This window comes from Saccopteryx leptura, chromosome 1 (genome assembly GCF_036850995.1).
Source record: "Saccopteryx leptura isolate mSacLep1 chromosome 1, mSacLep1_pri_phased_curated, whole genome shotgun sequence".
Taxonomy (NCBI): Eukaryota; Metazoa; Chordata; class Mammalia; order Chiroptera; family Emballonuridae; genus Saccopteryx; species Saccopteryx leptura.
Genome location: NC_089503.1, coordinates 274,181,915 through 274,199,477, shown reverse-complemented (window position 1 = coordinate 274,199,477; position 17,563 = coordinate 274,181,915). Strand labels below are relative to the sequence as shown.

General features: G+C 41.5%; 1 long non-coding RNA gene across 1 annotated transcript; it reads right to left on the bottom strand.

The window, feature by feature from the left end:
- Positions 1 to 730: 730 nt before the first annotated feature.
- On the bottom strand, positions 731 to 14,705 carry LOC136389308 (uncharacterized). Its single transcript, XR_010748294.1, has 3 exons — positions 14,604 to 14,705; positions 7,434 to 7,509; positions 731 to 1,017 (listed from the first exon to the last, which is right to left on the bottom strand). It is a non-coding gene; the product is annotated as an uncharacterized lncRNA (long non-coding RNA).
- Positions 14,706 to 17,563: the final 2,858 nt, after the last annotated feature.

Genomic DNA, 17,563 nt, shown 5'->3' with positions numbered 1-17,563 from the left:
GACCTCTACACTAGATGGCTTCCTGGGAACCAACTATGTACAAGCAATGTTTGCTTAGCGTTTTTAACAGTTATGAAGCTCCAAACACTTATGGACCTTATATCATCATGATCTCCATTATATAGATAAGGAAACAGACAAAAGATATGTAAGTGGTTTCCCCAAGTTTACACAATTATATAGTAGAGCCAAAATTCGTACCTCAGATCTTTTGAATCAAAGTAGAATTTACAGTAGGGATGCTCCCACATAATGGAATGAGCTATGCTGAGTACCCAGTTTCAAAGGAAAGGGTTCGGAAGTCAGGACCTCAGCCTGTTTTTGCCTTTGCTTTGTCTGCCCAGCCAGTGCTTTTACATCAGTAGGGTTACCTGATAACAACCTTCATCTCACTGTCCACCCAGGTATCTTACCGTTCTCTAGATGGTGTGTAGGGTTTGTGTCATCTGGACACGCATTCTCTGCTGAAGGTGAACACTGGAGAGAGAACTTTTGGATTTAAGCCAATGTCCTTAAAGTTACATGTCAAGAATACTCAGCTTCCTATGCAACCCCACCTCTACCTCCCATCCCCAGGGTTAAAAAGCAAATGTGGCCAATCCAAGATGTCAAGACCCAGAGGGAGATCACACAGTGAGACCTTCCATCTCCCAGGAGGACAAACATCACCAAATTTGGGGAGAAATGCCATTTTTAGAATTATTCTATTTTCATCTAATTGCCTGTTTTTATTATGGATTTCAGAAGCTCTGGTGAAGGAAAGGTAGCTGAGCTGATAGGAGAGTAGCTGGCTGATAGAAGTTCAGTGTGAGAAAGGAAATAACCTGTATATATATATCTCCAGATTATGAGACTGACGCGCTGCCTACTGCACTAAGGAGCCACCTTCTGTATACATCTCTGTCAAAGTTCACTCTGCGGAGCTGCTCCTGAGACACTGTGTTGACTGGTCGCCATACTGGCAGGCTTCCCAAGGAAGTTCTGTGAGCTTGGTAATGTCTGCAATCATCCAGATACCTCAGCAAGAGAAGGAGAGAGTTACTGGGATCAGTTCCCTCATGTCCATGTCATCTCACAGGGCACTGTAGCTATTAATCTGGAACACTATTTTTTTTTTCAGTTATAAAACATAATAAAATGTTTTATCAGTTTATCCTTCTAAGTTCAATTGTAAAATTTATTGTACTTTTTCTAGTTAACATAGTGTCAGTTTATACTAAATGTAGAGTATTTTATTCTCATGAGATAAGACTTCTGCAAAAATATTATCAACCCATGATGTAAAAAGTAATATAATGCGTTTCTCAACTATGTAATCAATGGTCAGCACCAACAAATTTTACCTATTTCCAATACTGGAGGCACTAAAATTTTAGAAGAGTCATTTTGAATGAATGAGTGAATCAATGAGCTAATTAATTTTTTAAAATATTTACTATGCTAGGCACGGTGCTAGGTACTGAAGATGCCTAGATTAATAATTAATCAAAATCCAATAACCCACTATGACATCAATATAATCAATGTAATTTTGTGAGCAGTAATAAGGAATTTAAGTATAAAAAGTATCCTAACTGGAGAATTCAGGGGAAAATTCAAAAATGAATTTAGGAGATATTTTTGTCTTATTCTGATTCAATTACTTTGTTCTCTGTGTGAGCTGGAGAGCACAGCTTCTCCCACTGTGAGAATAAAGGTTGTCATGTACTCCAAACCAAGCACATGTGCCTTGGGCAGAAACTGTCAATGTTAAGACAAATTACATCAAGTTTATGATAGGCCTAGATCAAAATGGAAGAAAAATGTGGCCTTGGGTGCTTGATAATAGTGCTTTGAAGCTTGACAGATGTATAAAGATTGGCAACTCACCTTAACCTCTGCCAAAAGATATATTCTCCAACAGCCAGAAAGATAAAATGACTAAAGCCACAAATGTAGGGAGGGAAGTTGAGTATTAAAAGTTCTACGTATCTTGAGGGCTGATCCTAAATCCTGTGAGAAAAACCAGTACATCAGCGTTCTTACCAGAACCAACTTTCCAGGAAAGGAATGTTAATCTCCATCAGCCAGTGTTAGAGAGTTTACTGAATATAAATAAATAGAGCCACAGTAACCCTCGAAGTGGCTCAAACTGTGGCAAGCCAACTCCTCAGGCCAGATAACCAGTTCCTTAAAACTGAGGACTCTGGGTTCTAACGAGGCAAACAATGAGAGTGGGCTTTCACCAATAGGTAAAGAAGCCAAACAGTGAGTTGCTCCAAACTCATTCAGATGAATGAAGTTGGGTAGTGGTAGACAGTGGCCTCAGTGCCTAATTTCTCAGAAGGTCCAGGTGGTTATCTTTCTCCAAGTTTAAATAAGAAGTACAGTCAGTCTGATTTCACAATTGAGTGGGCAAGCCCTCCTCATCTGATATCATCTCCTATGGGCCTCCTCTTTGTTCACTCTGTACGAGCATACTGGCCTCCTTGCTCTTCCTTGGACATGCTGCACATGCTCCTAACTCAGGGCCTTTGCACTTGCTGTGCTCTGTGCCTGGAATGTTCTTTCCCCCAGATTTCCTCATGATTCCCTTTCTCACGTCCTCCAAGTCTTCACTGAATTCTCACTTACCCAATGAAGCCTACTCTATTAGTTTTCTTTCACTGCCACAGCAAATAACCACAAATGCAGTGGCTTGAAACAATAGAAATTCATTTTCTTATAGTTCTATAGATCAGAAGTTTGGTATGAGTAGCCCTAAACTAAAATCAAAGTGTTGGCAATCTGTGTTCTTTCAGAATTTTGCAGGGATGAATCTAGTTCCTACACATTTGGGTTACCAGCAGTATTTAAATCATTGTGGTTGTAGGCCTGAAGTGCCTGTTTCCTTACTGACTTTCAGCTGAGGGTCATTCTTGGTTTCTAGATGCTTTCTGCATTCCTTAGCTGGTAGCCCCCTGCCTCCATCTTCAAAGCCAGAAATGACAGGTTGAGTCCTTCTCCCATTTCAGGGTTTTCCTCCTTCTTTCTCTCTCCTCTCTCACTGAATCAGGAAAGGTTCTCCACTTCTAAAGACTTATGTGATTGGATTGGGCATGCCTAGAAAATCCAGAGTAATCTCCTATTCTCACATCTGCAAAATTTCTTCTGTTGTTTAGGGTAACACTTTCACAAGATCTAGGGATTAGGGCAATTAGGGCACAGACATTTTCAAGGAAGGGCATTAAACATATTAAAAGTTAGCCCTGGCCAGTTGGCTCAGTGGTAGAGCATCGGCCTGGCGTGCAGGAGTCCCAGGTTCGATTCCCAGCCAGGGCACACAGGAGAAGTGCCCATCTGCTTCTCCACCCCTCCCCCTCTCCTTCCTCTCTGTCTCTCTCTTCCCATCCCGCAGCCAAGGCTCCATTGGAGCAAAGTTTGCCCGGGCACTGAGGATGGCTCTATGGCCTCTGCCTCAGGCGCTAGAATGGCTCTGATTGCAACAGAGTGATGCCCCAGATGGGCAGAGCATCACCCCTTGGTGGGCATGCCGGGTGGATCCCGGTCGGGCGCATGCGGGAGTCTGTCTGACTGCTTCCCCGTTTCCAACTTCAGAAAAATACAAAAATAAAAATAAATAAAAAATGTTAATAAACATATAATTTAGTGGAGTCACCCAGTAGGAGAACAACTAACTGTTTAAAAACCCAATTCAGGAGTATTCACCCACGCCAATGATCAGTTTGCCCAAAATTCGATGCAGCAGGTACCTTAGACTAGAGTATTAGATTTGTTAGTGTGACCCTTCCCATGCTCTGGGCCTCCACTGAAAGTGGGCCCAGTAATTAATGAGTGGGACAGCCGTCTTATATGCCTGTGACCTTTTTCCTCAGTCAGAACTGACTGGAGTAGGAAATGCACTTTGCCCAAGGGCCACCAATCCAGTGACTCTGATTAGCGCAAACAAGATCTAAGAGTAGTGGACAAACAATGATTAATATAATATAATATAATAAGTATTATTTTTCAGAGTTTGTTGTTATGTGCCAGGCCTGTGAAAGCTCTTTGTTGATCTCTTCTCTGGGACACTGTTTGCTCCAAATCTAATGCATATATATGTATCAACACTCACAATACTCAGTGATGAAGGTACTATTACGAAATCCAACAGATGAACCCAGGTAGTCAATCTCCAAAGCCCACACCCTTAATATTGCATTCTAACTGGCAAGAAATTTTTAAAAGATAAATATATTTTTAAATAAAAATTCTTTCTTCCTTTCTTAATGACAAGAAGTATATATGTGTACACAAATGTGTGTGTGTATATATATATGCAATAATTTTTAAACAGATTCATAAATGTCATTCAAATATTATGAATGGTATTCATTCAATATTATTGGCATTGATATTAAAACAGAACTATGACATATTTAAAAAGCACTGTCTTATACAAATGTCATAAATTTCCCTGGACTATAAACTTAGAATAAAATTGTTATGAAATATCTAATTAATGTTTGCCCAATTTGAAAAAGTATTTAAGAAAAGGTATATATTTAAAGATTTCCATTACTTCTTAATTTGGGTTGTAAACTTTGAGTAAGAAAATCTGTTTATAACTTTAATAGAAGTGGGTACATGATAACCACATGACTTTTCACTGATGCTGTTAACCTTGATCACTTAGTTAAAGGTGGTGTTTACCAGGTTTCTTCACTGTAAAGTTATTATTATTTTTCCTCTCATACTCTAACTTTGGATGTGAATCACTAAGACCAACTCAGTTCAAGGGGATAGTTCGTTCACTACTTATTTTGAAAATGTTTCAAACTTTTAGAAGAGTAACAAAAATAGTGTGAGGAATTCCCATTTACTTCATCTAGATTCGCCACTGCTAATATTTCTCATATATTCTTTATCATTCTCTTTTGCTCCCTCTACCTCTACATATTATTGTGATTCATATTATTATTATTTTTTTTTGTATTTTTCTGAAGCTGGAAATGGGGAGAGACAGTCAGACAGACTCCCGCATGCGCCCGACCGGGATCCACTCGGCACGCCCACCAGGGGCAACACTCTGCCCACCAGGGGGCGATGCTCTGCCCCTCCGGGGTGTCGCTCTGCCCTGACCAGAGCCACTCTAGCGCCTGGGGCAGAGGCCAAGGAGCCATACCCAGCGCCCGGGCCATCTTTGCTCCAACGGAGCCTTGGCTGCGGGAGGGGAAGAGAAAGACAGAGAGGAAGGGGGGGGGTGGAGAAGCAAATGGGCACTTCTCCTATGTGCCCTGGCCGGGAATCGAACCCAGGTCCCCCGCACACCAGGCCGATGCTCTACCGCTGAGCCAACCAGCCAGGGCCTGATTCATATTATTTTGACTGAACCATTTGAGAGCGAGTTGTAGACAATATAACTCTTTATCCCACATACTTCAGCAGATATCTCCTAAGAAAAAGAGTTCTTTCATAATCACAATATAATGATTAATTTCAATAATTTAACAATATATTATCAAATATATAGTTTTTTTAACCATATCAATGGACAGATAACAAGATATAACAAAAGCAGCATTTCTGCTTTTATCTATGATGGAGTATTTGGTAGTAGCCCTCTTGCCTTAACTATAAAACTAGTGTTTTCAGATATTGAAGAATAAGCAACACAAGGTGGAGTAGGCAATGAAAGGGTGCAATCAATCCCTGAAGGCAGAGAAACATAAGAGGTGAGCCTCCTGACAATCCTGGCTCTCAGCCTGGGGAAAATGTTCTGACTGCAGTGTAGTAGGCTAGGCTGAAATCCAAGCAGAGATAGCAGTCCCTCTGAGCTGAGCAGGAAGAGATCCGAGGCTGAGGCAGCTGAAGGCTGGAATCTGCAAGGCAGGCCTCAGAGAGGCAGGAGCTGTGTAGTTTATATAAATATAATCATGACTTCATAGTGATACCTTTAATTCTGATCCAATATCACAAGGCTTTCCCGAGTCTTCTCCTATTCCATACTTCCGCCCCCTTTTAGAAACTCAGTCTGAGAGCAGAACCACAAGGTAAGTCACCATTTCTGTCAAGTTTACTGCCTAAGGAAAAGCCTGCCAGTGGTGAGGAGGGCAAAAGGAAGGACCTGCAACAACAGTCATTGTATGAAACCCTAAGAGCTAACTAATAATGTAAAAACACAGGAAATACTGGATTTTTTAAAGTGCCCCAAACATTATTAAAAATATTGGGGACAGGCAGTAGCATATTTACCTTCTACAGCTCCACCATTATGTTCTTTAATCAAAATTCAAAATTATTTAGTTGTAGTTTACTTTTAAATTAATTCAATAGTTACCTCTCACCACAGCTTCTTCATACTGAGCTCTTTATTTTGATTCATTTCTTTGTTGTCTGGTATACATCTTTCAGTAACTTTTTCAGAAAGAGTTTGTGAATTTTGTTTTCCTTGATTCAGTGATTCTGGACCTTGGCTGAATATTGTAATAACCTTGGCAGCCTATAATTATTCAGAAGTTCCCAAGGTCATTACAATGCATCCTGGACTGATCAAACAAGTTCTCTGAGGGTGTAATCTATGCATCAGTACTGTACTAAAATTAAAAAGAAATTCTCAAGTGGTTCTAATGTGCAGACAAATATCTCTACTCTCAAAAAAAATTACATAACAAGTTCTCTTAGAAAAAAGAAGAAAGTTGCAATTGATAGATAGTTTCAAAGAAGCAGCCTGAGTTGAGAACCACTGCTTTAGTTATTTCAGATTTGAGAATGTTAATTTATTGTATCTATACTAAAGACTCCTTGGGTGAGTTTTTAAAAATTACATCATGTTTTCATTCTCTTAGAAGTTTAGCCTTACCTGTGGTGGCGCAGTGGATAAAGCGTCGACCTGGAAATGCTGAGGTTGCCGGTTCGAAACCCTGGGCTTGCCTGGTCAAGGCACATATGGGAGTTGATGCTTCCAGCTCCTCCACTCCTTCTCTCTCTCTGTCTCTCCCTCTCCTCTCTAAAAATGAATAAATAAATAAATAAATAAATAAATAAAAATTAAAAAAAAAAAAAAAAGAAGTTTAATGTGCATAGGAATCACCTGAAGCCCTGAACAGGTAGTTCAGTTGGTTAGAGCATCATCCCCATATGCCAAGATTGTTGGTTGGATCCTTGGTCAGGACATATATAACAATCAACCAATGAATGCATAAATAAGTGGAACAACAAATCAAGGTTTCTCTCTCTCTCTCTTTAAAAATCAATAAAAAGAAATTAAAGATAAGAAGAAAGGAGTCACCTGAAATTTTGGTTAAATACTGATTCTATTCATAAGTATGGAATGGCAACTGAAATTCTGCACTTCTAATAAGCTCCCACGTGCTGCCAGTGCTGTTGGTGAATAGACCACACTTCTGAGTATAAACTATACTTACTCCTCTGCCTTCTGATGTAAAAATAGACATGGAGGAATCTGAAGTTACCTGATATTGGCCTTTTATCTTCTTTTGGGTGGCTTGATTCTTCTTCCTGGGTATCCACATGATTCTCTTCTTATCTCTGAAATTCAGATTTAGTAAGGTTATGTGTATTAACAAAGTTAAGAGTGAAGAGTTCCACATTGATATTACATCTGCTTCTGATTTTTTGTTTGCTTGTTTTGTACTACTGCCTTTGAGGCACAAATCCACAACAGTCCCCACTCTTTTTGTGGACTTTCTAAAATAATGGCAAGATGCCTGTCCCACATAGTGGATGAGATTTGTTTCCTCTTTTGCACATTCATTCTTACAATAAAATGTCCATCATCTTAGCTAATTGGAATGAGTTTGTTCTTTGCAACCAAAAGAAATTAATTAGAACAATTAGAAACGATAGATTTAAAAAAACAGAAATTATAGATTAAATTATAGATTTAAAAATAGACAGTGTAAAAACAAAGATTGCATAGAATGCTTTGTCAAAATCAACATTAAGCCCCCCCCCCCAAAAAAAAAATGTCTTTATGTTGATGGTTGGCAGAAGGGAGGACAAAGGCAGAGAAGTTTTCAGAATTTCAATGTGCTTTTACAAGTCATTATTTGGACTAGATCAATTGATAGATAGATAACAAGCAAGAGAAAGGGTGGAAAAGTTACAGTGCCAAAAAGAAAGGAAGAGAGAATAAAGATTAAAATGTGATGCTACAGAATTCTGGAAGACTTAAAACCAATTAAAAGCTGAAAATTGAGAAAATCTTAAAAGCAAAATTTTAAACCAGGAGAACTATAAAAACTCAAAAAACAGAGTACCACATGGGCTTTAAAATAAGCTGAAGCAAGATTAGAGCAAGAAAGTAAAAGTTAAAAGAAAATCAGGTTAAAATAACTTGTTAAAATAAAAATGAAATCAGTTATGAAATAATTTTAAACAGATGAAATTAAAATTAAGTAGCTGTTGAAAGACAACAAGATAATAAGGAAGATATAAAATAGAATATGAGAGCCTGACAAGGCAGTGGTGCAGTGGATAGAGTGTCGGACTGGGATGCGGAAGACCCAGGTTCAAGACCCCGAGGTCGCCAGCTTAAGCACAGGCTTATCTGGTGTGAGCAAAAAGCTCACCAGCTTGGATCCAACGTCGCTGGCTTGAGCAAGAGGTTACTCGGTCTGCTGAAGGTCCACAATCAAGGTACATATGAGAAAGCAATCAATGAACAACTAAGGTGTTGCAACAAAAAACTGATGATTGATGCTTCTCATCTCTCTCCGTTCCTGTCTGTCCCTATCTATCCCTCTCTCTGACTCTCACTCTCTCTCTCTGGAAAAAAATAAAATAAATAAAATTAAAATAGAATATGAGATACTTATTTAAAACATGAAAATAGGATTAAAGATAAATTATATAATTTATATAGATTAAAATACCATCAAAATAGATTTTAAAAGTTTAAAAGTTAGAGGAAAGAGGAGAAAAGTTTCTTGAAACATACAAGGAATAAGAGGGCTTGGCATTTATCTCTTTTTCCAAGAGACTATCTGCTGATGAAGTAGTGGTATCTTCAGTAGAACCTAGGGGAACAGAGAGCAATGTGACACTTTGGTCATAGAGACTTTCCTCTTGCTCCCCTCAGCAAGTGCCAAAGGCCAGCCTCACCAGCAGTAATTAGAGACCACAGATAGAAGGTATTAATACAGCAAACTCACAGCTGGATGGTACCAACCTGACCCAGGAGAAACTCCCTAGCCTGCCAGCTACATTCCCTCCTGGATTATCTCCTCCAAATTTAGCCCATGCTTGGAGTCAGGGGAAACTACTCTCTCTAGATCAATAACCTACAAAGCATCAGGTGTCAACTCTTGTCTTATGTCTCCAGAAAAATTTTTAGGAACTGTGGTACAACCCCTAGATTAAAAAAAAAAAAAGCAATTATTCAATACATGTTTATTGTGCAGTGTACTAGACCCCAGGAATACAATGATGAATGAATATCAGAGCTCCCTTAACAGAGATTTAGACTCACTGCATGGAAAGGATAATGGAGTTTCTTCTTCTTCCTTCTTCTTCTTCTTCTTTTTCTTCTTCTTTCTTCTTCTTCTTTTCCTCCTCCTCCTCCTCCTCACCCTCCTCCCTCTTCCTTCTCCTCCTCCCCTCCTCCTCCTCCCTCTTCCTTCTCCTCCTCCCCTCCTCCTCCCCCCTTCTTCTTCTTCTTCTTCCTCCTCCTCCTTCTCCTTCTTTCTTCTTCTTCCTCCTCTTCCTCCTCCTCCTCCTCTTCCTCCTCTTCTTCTTCCTCCTCCTCCTTCTTCTTTTCTTCTTCTTCTTCCTCCTCTTCTTCCTCCTCCTCCTCCTCTTCCTCCTCTTCTTCTTCCTCCTCCTCCTTCTTCTTTTCTTCTTCTTCTTCCTCCTCTTCCTCCTCTTCTTACTCCTCCTCCTCCTCCTCCTCCTCCTCCTCCTCCTTCTCCTCCTCCTCCTCCTCCAAGTGAGAGGAGGAGAAATAGAGAGACAGACTCTAGCATGTGCCCCAACTGGGATGCACTCAGCAACCCCCATCTAGAGCCACTGCTCTGCCCATCTGGGGACACGCTCACAACCAAACTATTTTTAGCACTTGATGTGGAGGCTCCACGGAACCATCCTTAGTGCCCAGGGCCAATGTGCTCAAATCAATCTGGTCATGGCTGTGGGAGAGGAAGAGAGGGAGGGAGGGGGAGAAGAGGAGAAGCAGATGGTTGTTTCTTCTGTGTGCCCTGACTGGGAATCCAACCCAGGATTTCCACATGCCAGTTGATGCCCTACCACTAAGCCAACCGGCCAGGGCCTGATAATGGAGTTTTAATAGATATTTTTAATACATTATCAATAGCACAGAGAGAAGAGTTGGCTCTGAAGAGGATGGTGACCTTCCTTTCTCTGCAGCAGTAGGAAGAGTGATAAGGGTGTGAGAGGAGATAGGTAGGAAGGGTTGAGAGTCAGGAAAATTACACCCAGTGAGCTGAATTCTCTTCATGAAGTAGAGTTTTTCCTGAGAGCGAGGAGTCTGAGATAAGTAGAGGTCTTGAGGTAAGTGGGAAAGAGAGTTCCAGAAGAGTCATAAGAGAAACTTGAGAAGGAGCCAAGAACAAGTAAACAGTCTGACACACAGCAGAAAGGACCAAGTGGAGGCAGGAGGTGATACCAATTGGAGTTGCAGAAGCATTTGGGTGTCCAGGTGTGAGAGACACAATTAATTACAATGCAATGTGAAGAGTCTTAGCGTGACAGGATAATTTATTGAGACGTTAATCTGTACCCGTTCTCATTGCTTTTCCCCCTCTGCCCATTTTCAAGAACTTCAGGGCTCCTTGCATCAGGGAAGTTTTGGATTAAATGCTTGAAGAAAATCTCCAGCCAGATCTTTCTTTTCTCCCCCTTTAAAGCAGATGTCTCAAAATGGCCTTCTCATGGCTGACTAATATTTACAGATATGCTACATTTGTAATGAATAGTATTTTGAAGTTTTAAAAAATAACTGCCAACAATTTGAAAGCAAACCAAATTGGAATCTAGATTTCAGCCTCCCCTAGAAAAATCAGAGGATCTGGAATTATTGGGCCACATTTTCACCTGGCCGCAATTAGTTGAAGCTGAGTAATATTGGCCTCTCTTAATGTTTGGGAGTGTTATTGAAACTCAATCATAGGACAGTGTGCACACCTATCATTAAAAGGCAAACAGCAAAACGATGCATTTGCCTTGGGTTTTGTGACTGTCTGTTAGCTTTTAGCAGATTGTCTCCAGGGTGTTGTAGATGAATGTTTGTAGAATAAGATTTTTAAATACTGAAGTGGAGATTTACAGAAAGGGCTAAGAGAATGTAAGGCAAAGCAGTGGGTGAGGTTAAGTTTTGACTAAGATAATTTTGGATGTTTTCACAGAGGAGATGTAATTTGAGCTGAGTTTTGTAGCATGAGTAGGAGGCCTTTAAATGGAGGTTATTCCTCCTGAAGACAAACATTTAGGATTGCAAAGCATATTCAGGAACTTGTGGGAGTTCAGTGCAGCTAGGGCCTTAGGAGCCCATGTTCTGGTTGGGAAATATAGGAGAAGAGAGAGAACAGAAGGAGGGGGAAACTAGAAGGGAAAGATTAAGCCTTCATGCCTTCTTCATATAATGGGGAGTCTCTATTCTTTAGTATACTATTGGTGTTTAGAAAGTTAATTGTGCTGGCAGAGTAGCCAATGCATGAGGGGAGAAAGATTGGACAAAGGCCACTGAGCAGGTTTTTACAATAACTCAGGTGGGAGATGATACAGCTTGGAACTAGGACAATGATTGCTGGAATGGAGAAGAGGGTTTGAACTTCAACATCCATGGACTGAATGATTACTGTGTATCAGGTATTGTACTACGCGCTGATGATACACTGATAACCAGATGTTGGTTCTTGCCTTGGAGAAAACCATTGACTAGGGGACAAAGTTTACCACACCTGGTAGGGCCAGGAAAGAGCTGAAGCATCTGGGATAGTCAAGCCCTAGGTGTGTGTGTGTGTGTGTGTGTGTGTGTGTGTGTGTGTGTGTGTGTTCCACACGGGTCACATTTACAGGGTCCCACTCAGTTCTACACAGGTGCAGGTGACATCTAGGAGCTGAGTTTCAACATGTTTTGAAACTCACTTCTTCTACAAGGCTGCTGCAGCTTGTTCTTTCTGACTCAGGGGATAAGAAAGGATCAAAATCATCTTTGATTTTAAATTTCAAAGAAGGTACTTCAGTCAAGTAAGCATTTTTTTTAACATAAGTTGTAATTATTTGGACTGTTAAGGAAACTCTATTCATGCTTAAATACCATAGCTATAATTTTATTGTGATAATAAAACTCATTCAGTTTCCAGATCACTCTAAGTCTTTTCCCATTTGCAGGTATAGAATGTTAACTGCCTTTGACTCCTGACCACTGTTGACATCTCTATGTCACATAGTGCCTGGAACACAGCAGGTGCTCCATGTTAAAGAAAGAGATTCATAATATGGAATGAGATGCTTTGAAAGATTGTGTGCTGTTGTTTTTGATGAGGTCATCAAGCTGAAATGCTTGCCAGAGATACTCATTTATTCATCCAGCAAATATTTATTGAGAATTGATACATCTTTTATTTACAAAAGGCAAATAAATAAATACCTATTTATTTTGCCAGGTACCATCCTCAGCATTAGACAAACAGTAATTAACAAAGTCCCTGTTTATCCTAGTGAGAGAGACAAGCAATAAAGAAGTTATTTATACACATATATACATATGCATCAATATACTGTATACACACAATGACAATGGTGATACTGTTTTGAAGAAAAATAAAACTAATTAGAGAATGATGTTGTGGGGGATGTATTTTATGTACTGCCTATGGATTGTTCATGGAGGGCCTCTTTGAAGAAGTGCATTTGAGCAGAGACCTAAAAACAGGGGCCGAGGGGGGGGGGAATTAGCAATCCAGACATCTGGGGGTTGAGTGTTGCAGACAGATGGATGAAGTAAGTACACTATTCTGGGAAAGGATCAAGCCTCTCCTGCTAGAAGGTCAGCAGGGAAGCTAGCTGGCTCCAAAGAGGTGAAGTAAAGGGAAGAGAGAAAGGGTGTGACAACGATGAGACTAGAGAATCAGTCCTTTCACCTGGCGTTCTTCATATGCGTCAATTGAAAAAATCCAGCGCAAAGGGATATGACGACTAGTTGACATAAATAATAAGTTGTTGGCAAATGCCTAGGAACTTGTGAGGCTTTATTACCAGTTTTAAGCACCATGACGGGTGATGAATTTGTCTGTACGGGTCACTGCTGTATCCCCAATGCCTGGCACATAGTAAGAGCTCAGTATATATTTGTTCAGTGAATGTTTGAAGTTTGTCTTTGCTTTTTCCACTTTCAGAATATTATTAATAACTAAGCTGTTTCATGCAAACAGCCTAACGTTTGGGGGGGTTGGGGAGTGTTATTGAAACTCAATTACAGGACAGTATGGATACATAAAACAAAAAAGGCAAACAAAATACCATGAATTTGTCTTGCGTTTTGTGAACATCTGTTAGCTAATAGCAGTCTGTCTCCAGGATGGCCCTCACTGTGCCCTTTAGACTGGAGAGTTTAAAACCACTCTATCTTAGCAAATACTGGCACCTGACCTATCTAAATATCACTGGCAACCCCGAGATCGTTTTCCATCACATGACCAAAGCCGTATTTGCAGGGGGTTGTGGTGCTTCCCTACTTTTGTAACCGGGCTGGGTATACTCAGTTATCTAAAGGGCATTATGAACTCCAAATTCCATGTATTCATTTTAGATGGTTTATAAATGTGCACCTCTCTGGAAGTGTTACAAAATAAAAAAAATAAATAAAAACGTGATCACTTTAGAAAGTTATTGTAAGACTTGGTCGTCTTTCCTGAGAAGGTGCTTTTAAATATTTTCAAATGTAACTGGAAAAATCCATCCCTTAGCGCGACATTAATTTTCCTCGCTTTACTGCATCACGCAGAATCCATTATTGCTATAAAATTGTTTACTTTACACCTTGCACGGAAAGTCCTAATATATTGTATCACAATTAAATAAATCCCCTAGTGCATAATTAGTGGGAATTTAATTTGTAAAACTCAGACCAATGAAAGATGCAATGCCTCCACCAGCCTGTACTTGAAGCTCTTTCGCCCAGATCTCTGCTCCCGCAGTCACTTCAGCCCCTCCCACAGCCGAGGGTTTCTCCAAGACCCGGTCTAGGGACCCAGACAGGCCAAAGTCAGCCGAGTCCTGGAGCCGCCCCGCCCGAGCTGTCACTCCTCCAGCCGCGAAGTTCCCGCCCCCAGGCCCGCCCGGGACGGCTGCCGACCTGCCCCGAACCCGCGCGCAGCAGGACCGCTCGGAAAACTGCTGTGTCAGACTGGCTCGAGGAGTCCCCAGTCTGAGCCAGCTTGCACTCGGGAGCAATGACTATCCAAGGCCGGCCCCCTGAGACGCAGCAAGGCAGAGTTGCGCAGCTGTCCCAAGAGTGCGTCCTCGTCCTCGCGCCTCCGCCTCCGCCACCCTCCACCCTGCGGTCCTGCCTCCCAGCCCCCCGCCCATGGGTGCGGGGACCAGCGCGCACGCGCGTCAGTCCTGGAGCCGGCCCCTCTCGCCCCCGCCCCGCCCCCTCTCACGTGCGGTGCAGCGTGCGCGGAGCATGTGCGGGCGCACGTGACGGCGGCGCGTCCGGCTCGGGCTTCCTCGCTCCTCTCGGCTGTACTTTGAACCCCAGCGTGGGAGGGAAGTGGAGGGAGTGAGGAAGGAAAACTGGGCGGGGGAGGAACGGGAGGGGGCGCCGGCCTCGGGAGAATGATATCATGCGTAGCTTTATCGCTAGGCAACCTAGGAATGCTTCTCTCGTTCCAATCCTAGAGCTCCTTAAAGATCTGAAAGCTGATGACATTATTCCCCTCCGCTTTAAGCCCCCCCACCACGCAGTGCTGAAAGTGCGATTTAAGGAGCTCAGGTTGGTTCACCAGTTTTTTAAATAGTAGGGTTCATACACATTGCTCAGAAATAGATCCTTGATCACTCCCACTTGTGTCTGCAGAGCTCTCCAGGGTTGCGGGCATATTGTCAGGTGTCTTCACCTGTTTGGTCATGTGCTATGCTGCTTAAGGAATCAAAGGGAAGCTGGTTTCTTTAAAATATCATAGAGACTTTTCTGATTATTCTATGTGACAGATCCTCAAGAATTGGATCCAGGCTGAAGTTTCCCTGTTAAAACTAATTTTTGAAACATTGTAGAACATGAGTCCGGAACCTATGGCTCCCGAGCCAGATGTGGCTCTTTTGAGGCTGCAAATGGCTCGCAGACAAGTCTTTAATAAAAAAAATAACGTTAAAAATATAAAACATTGGCCCTGGCCGGTTGGCTCAGCGGTAGAGCGTCGGCCTGGTGTGCAGGAGTCCCGGGTTCAATTCTTGACCAGGGCACACAGGAGAAGCGCCCATCTGCTTCTCCATCCCTCCCCCCCCCCTTCCTCTCTGTCTCTCTATTCCCCTCCCGCAGCCAAGGCTCCATTGGAGCAAAGATGGCCTGGGTGCTGAGGATGGCTCTGTGGCCTCTGCCTCAGGCGCTAGAATGGCTCTGGATGCAACAGAGCAATGCCCCCTGGTGGGCATGCCGGGTGGATCCCGGTTGGGCACATGCGGGAGTCTGTCTGACTGCCTCCCAGTTTCCAGCTTCGGAAAAATTAAAGAAAAAAAATAAATAAATAAAAAATAAAACATTCTCATGTATTACAATCCATTCATTTCCTACTGCTCATGTTCATGGTTGTGGGTGGCTGGAGCCAATCACAGCTGCCCTCCAGGACAATACCAAATTTTTATTGGATAATGCGTAACGTACACGGGTCTTTGTATGGCTCTCACGGAATTACATTTTAAAATATGTGGTGTTCATGGCTGTTTCAGCTAAAAAGGTTCCTGACCCCTGGTGTAGAACTTGTAAAGCTGCAGTATGGAAGCAAAGTTTAGTTATGTGACAGATACTAAACACAGCATAGTGAAGCATTTGATATAATATGCATTATATATACATGTGCATACCCATATGAAAAAGACGTCACACTGTTGAGAGCAAACACATCAATGGAAAATAGAAATATGTATGATTTTAGAATTGACTTACATATCTAATAAAAAACTGATGTCATTCCAAAAAAAAATTCAAATTGAAATTGTAGCGAAATTTGCAACACCCTAAAAAATATTCCATATAAAACCTGTAACAAATTGCTCTTTTTCTTATCTCCTCAATTCTAAAGGCTGCCTCTGACCAGCTTCATAACTTATTTTGACCCCTTCTTTCATGGAGCCTTTTAGAGTTCATCCAGAACAAAGAGGTTGGAAGGCTCCAGGTAGAAGTGGACAGCTCACCAGATTATGTGGGGGCTTGGAAACCAGGGAAGGCACATTTCTGGATGTCTCCAAATTGAGTAGACAGTAAATTGTATGGTTCTTTGTAGAGGACCTTGGAAATTGTTTTTTCCAGAATTTCTCTATCACAATTATTACATACTCTATGCCATAATTTAGAAATAATCTTTCCTTCTTCCCCAACAAAATACACTTTGCCTTTTAGAACGTTGCATGGAAACCTCAGCCTGTCCCCTCCTCTTTACTATTATATAGAGTAATAGTATAAAGAAGCAGTGGACTCAGAACCAAGAAATTTGGTTCCAAACCTGGTTCTGCTACATACTGAGCTTTGTGACCTTTGACCTTCCTCATCTTCTTCCAAGAGGTTTTGAAAAACAGGATGTAGGATTCCTTCTTTATCTAAATCTAGGTCTCATTCTCTCTCTCTTTTGCCCTTTGGGTAGTGAGTGGAGAACATGGGTCATCATGTTATTCCCCTTATTAGAACAGAAGGAAGTCTCCCTTCATTTCTTTTGTAAGACAGATCAATAAATGAGGTGAGACAGAGTTGTTTTCAAGATACTAGGTTTTGTTTTTCTGCCTTTGTTTCACTAGATATTATTATGCTATGAATGCTATATCCTTTGCAGTAGGAAATACCATGACCCTTTAATCCCAGTTTATGGTTTAGATCCTCAGGGGAAGATGATGATGAGAGCCAGTATGACTGAGAAATTAGGAAATTTTGCTCAGACCTCCAGCAAAATATAATCAATTAAACAGTCCTGATTTTTAGCACACGTTCAGTGTGCTGGTGCCTTCTCCTTGGAGAAGGTCTCATGAGCTCACTCACCTGTTTGTTCTGTAAAACCCAGCTATTTCTGAAGGCCTGCTCTGACCTACCCGGATGAAATTAGTAACCCTCACTCTCAACAAGTATTGTATTCACTCTTGCCTCTGCACTTACCATGTTTCATTATGATCCACTTTAGTATGGGTTTCTCACCGCCACGAGACTCTGAGAACCTCCTAAAGTGTTAATCTTTGATTCTTCAACACTTACCACAGGAACATGCTTACAGCAGGAGCAAAAACAAGTATCTATATCCCTATGCCCATTATTTATTGAATTTACAGGCTCAGAGGAAAAAGGAGTGTGTTACAATTGGAGGGAGGGGTCTGAAACCTCTCACCAGGGGCTCGCCAATGAGAGGTAGCATCTGGGCTT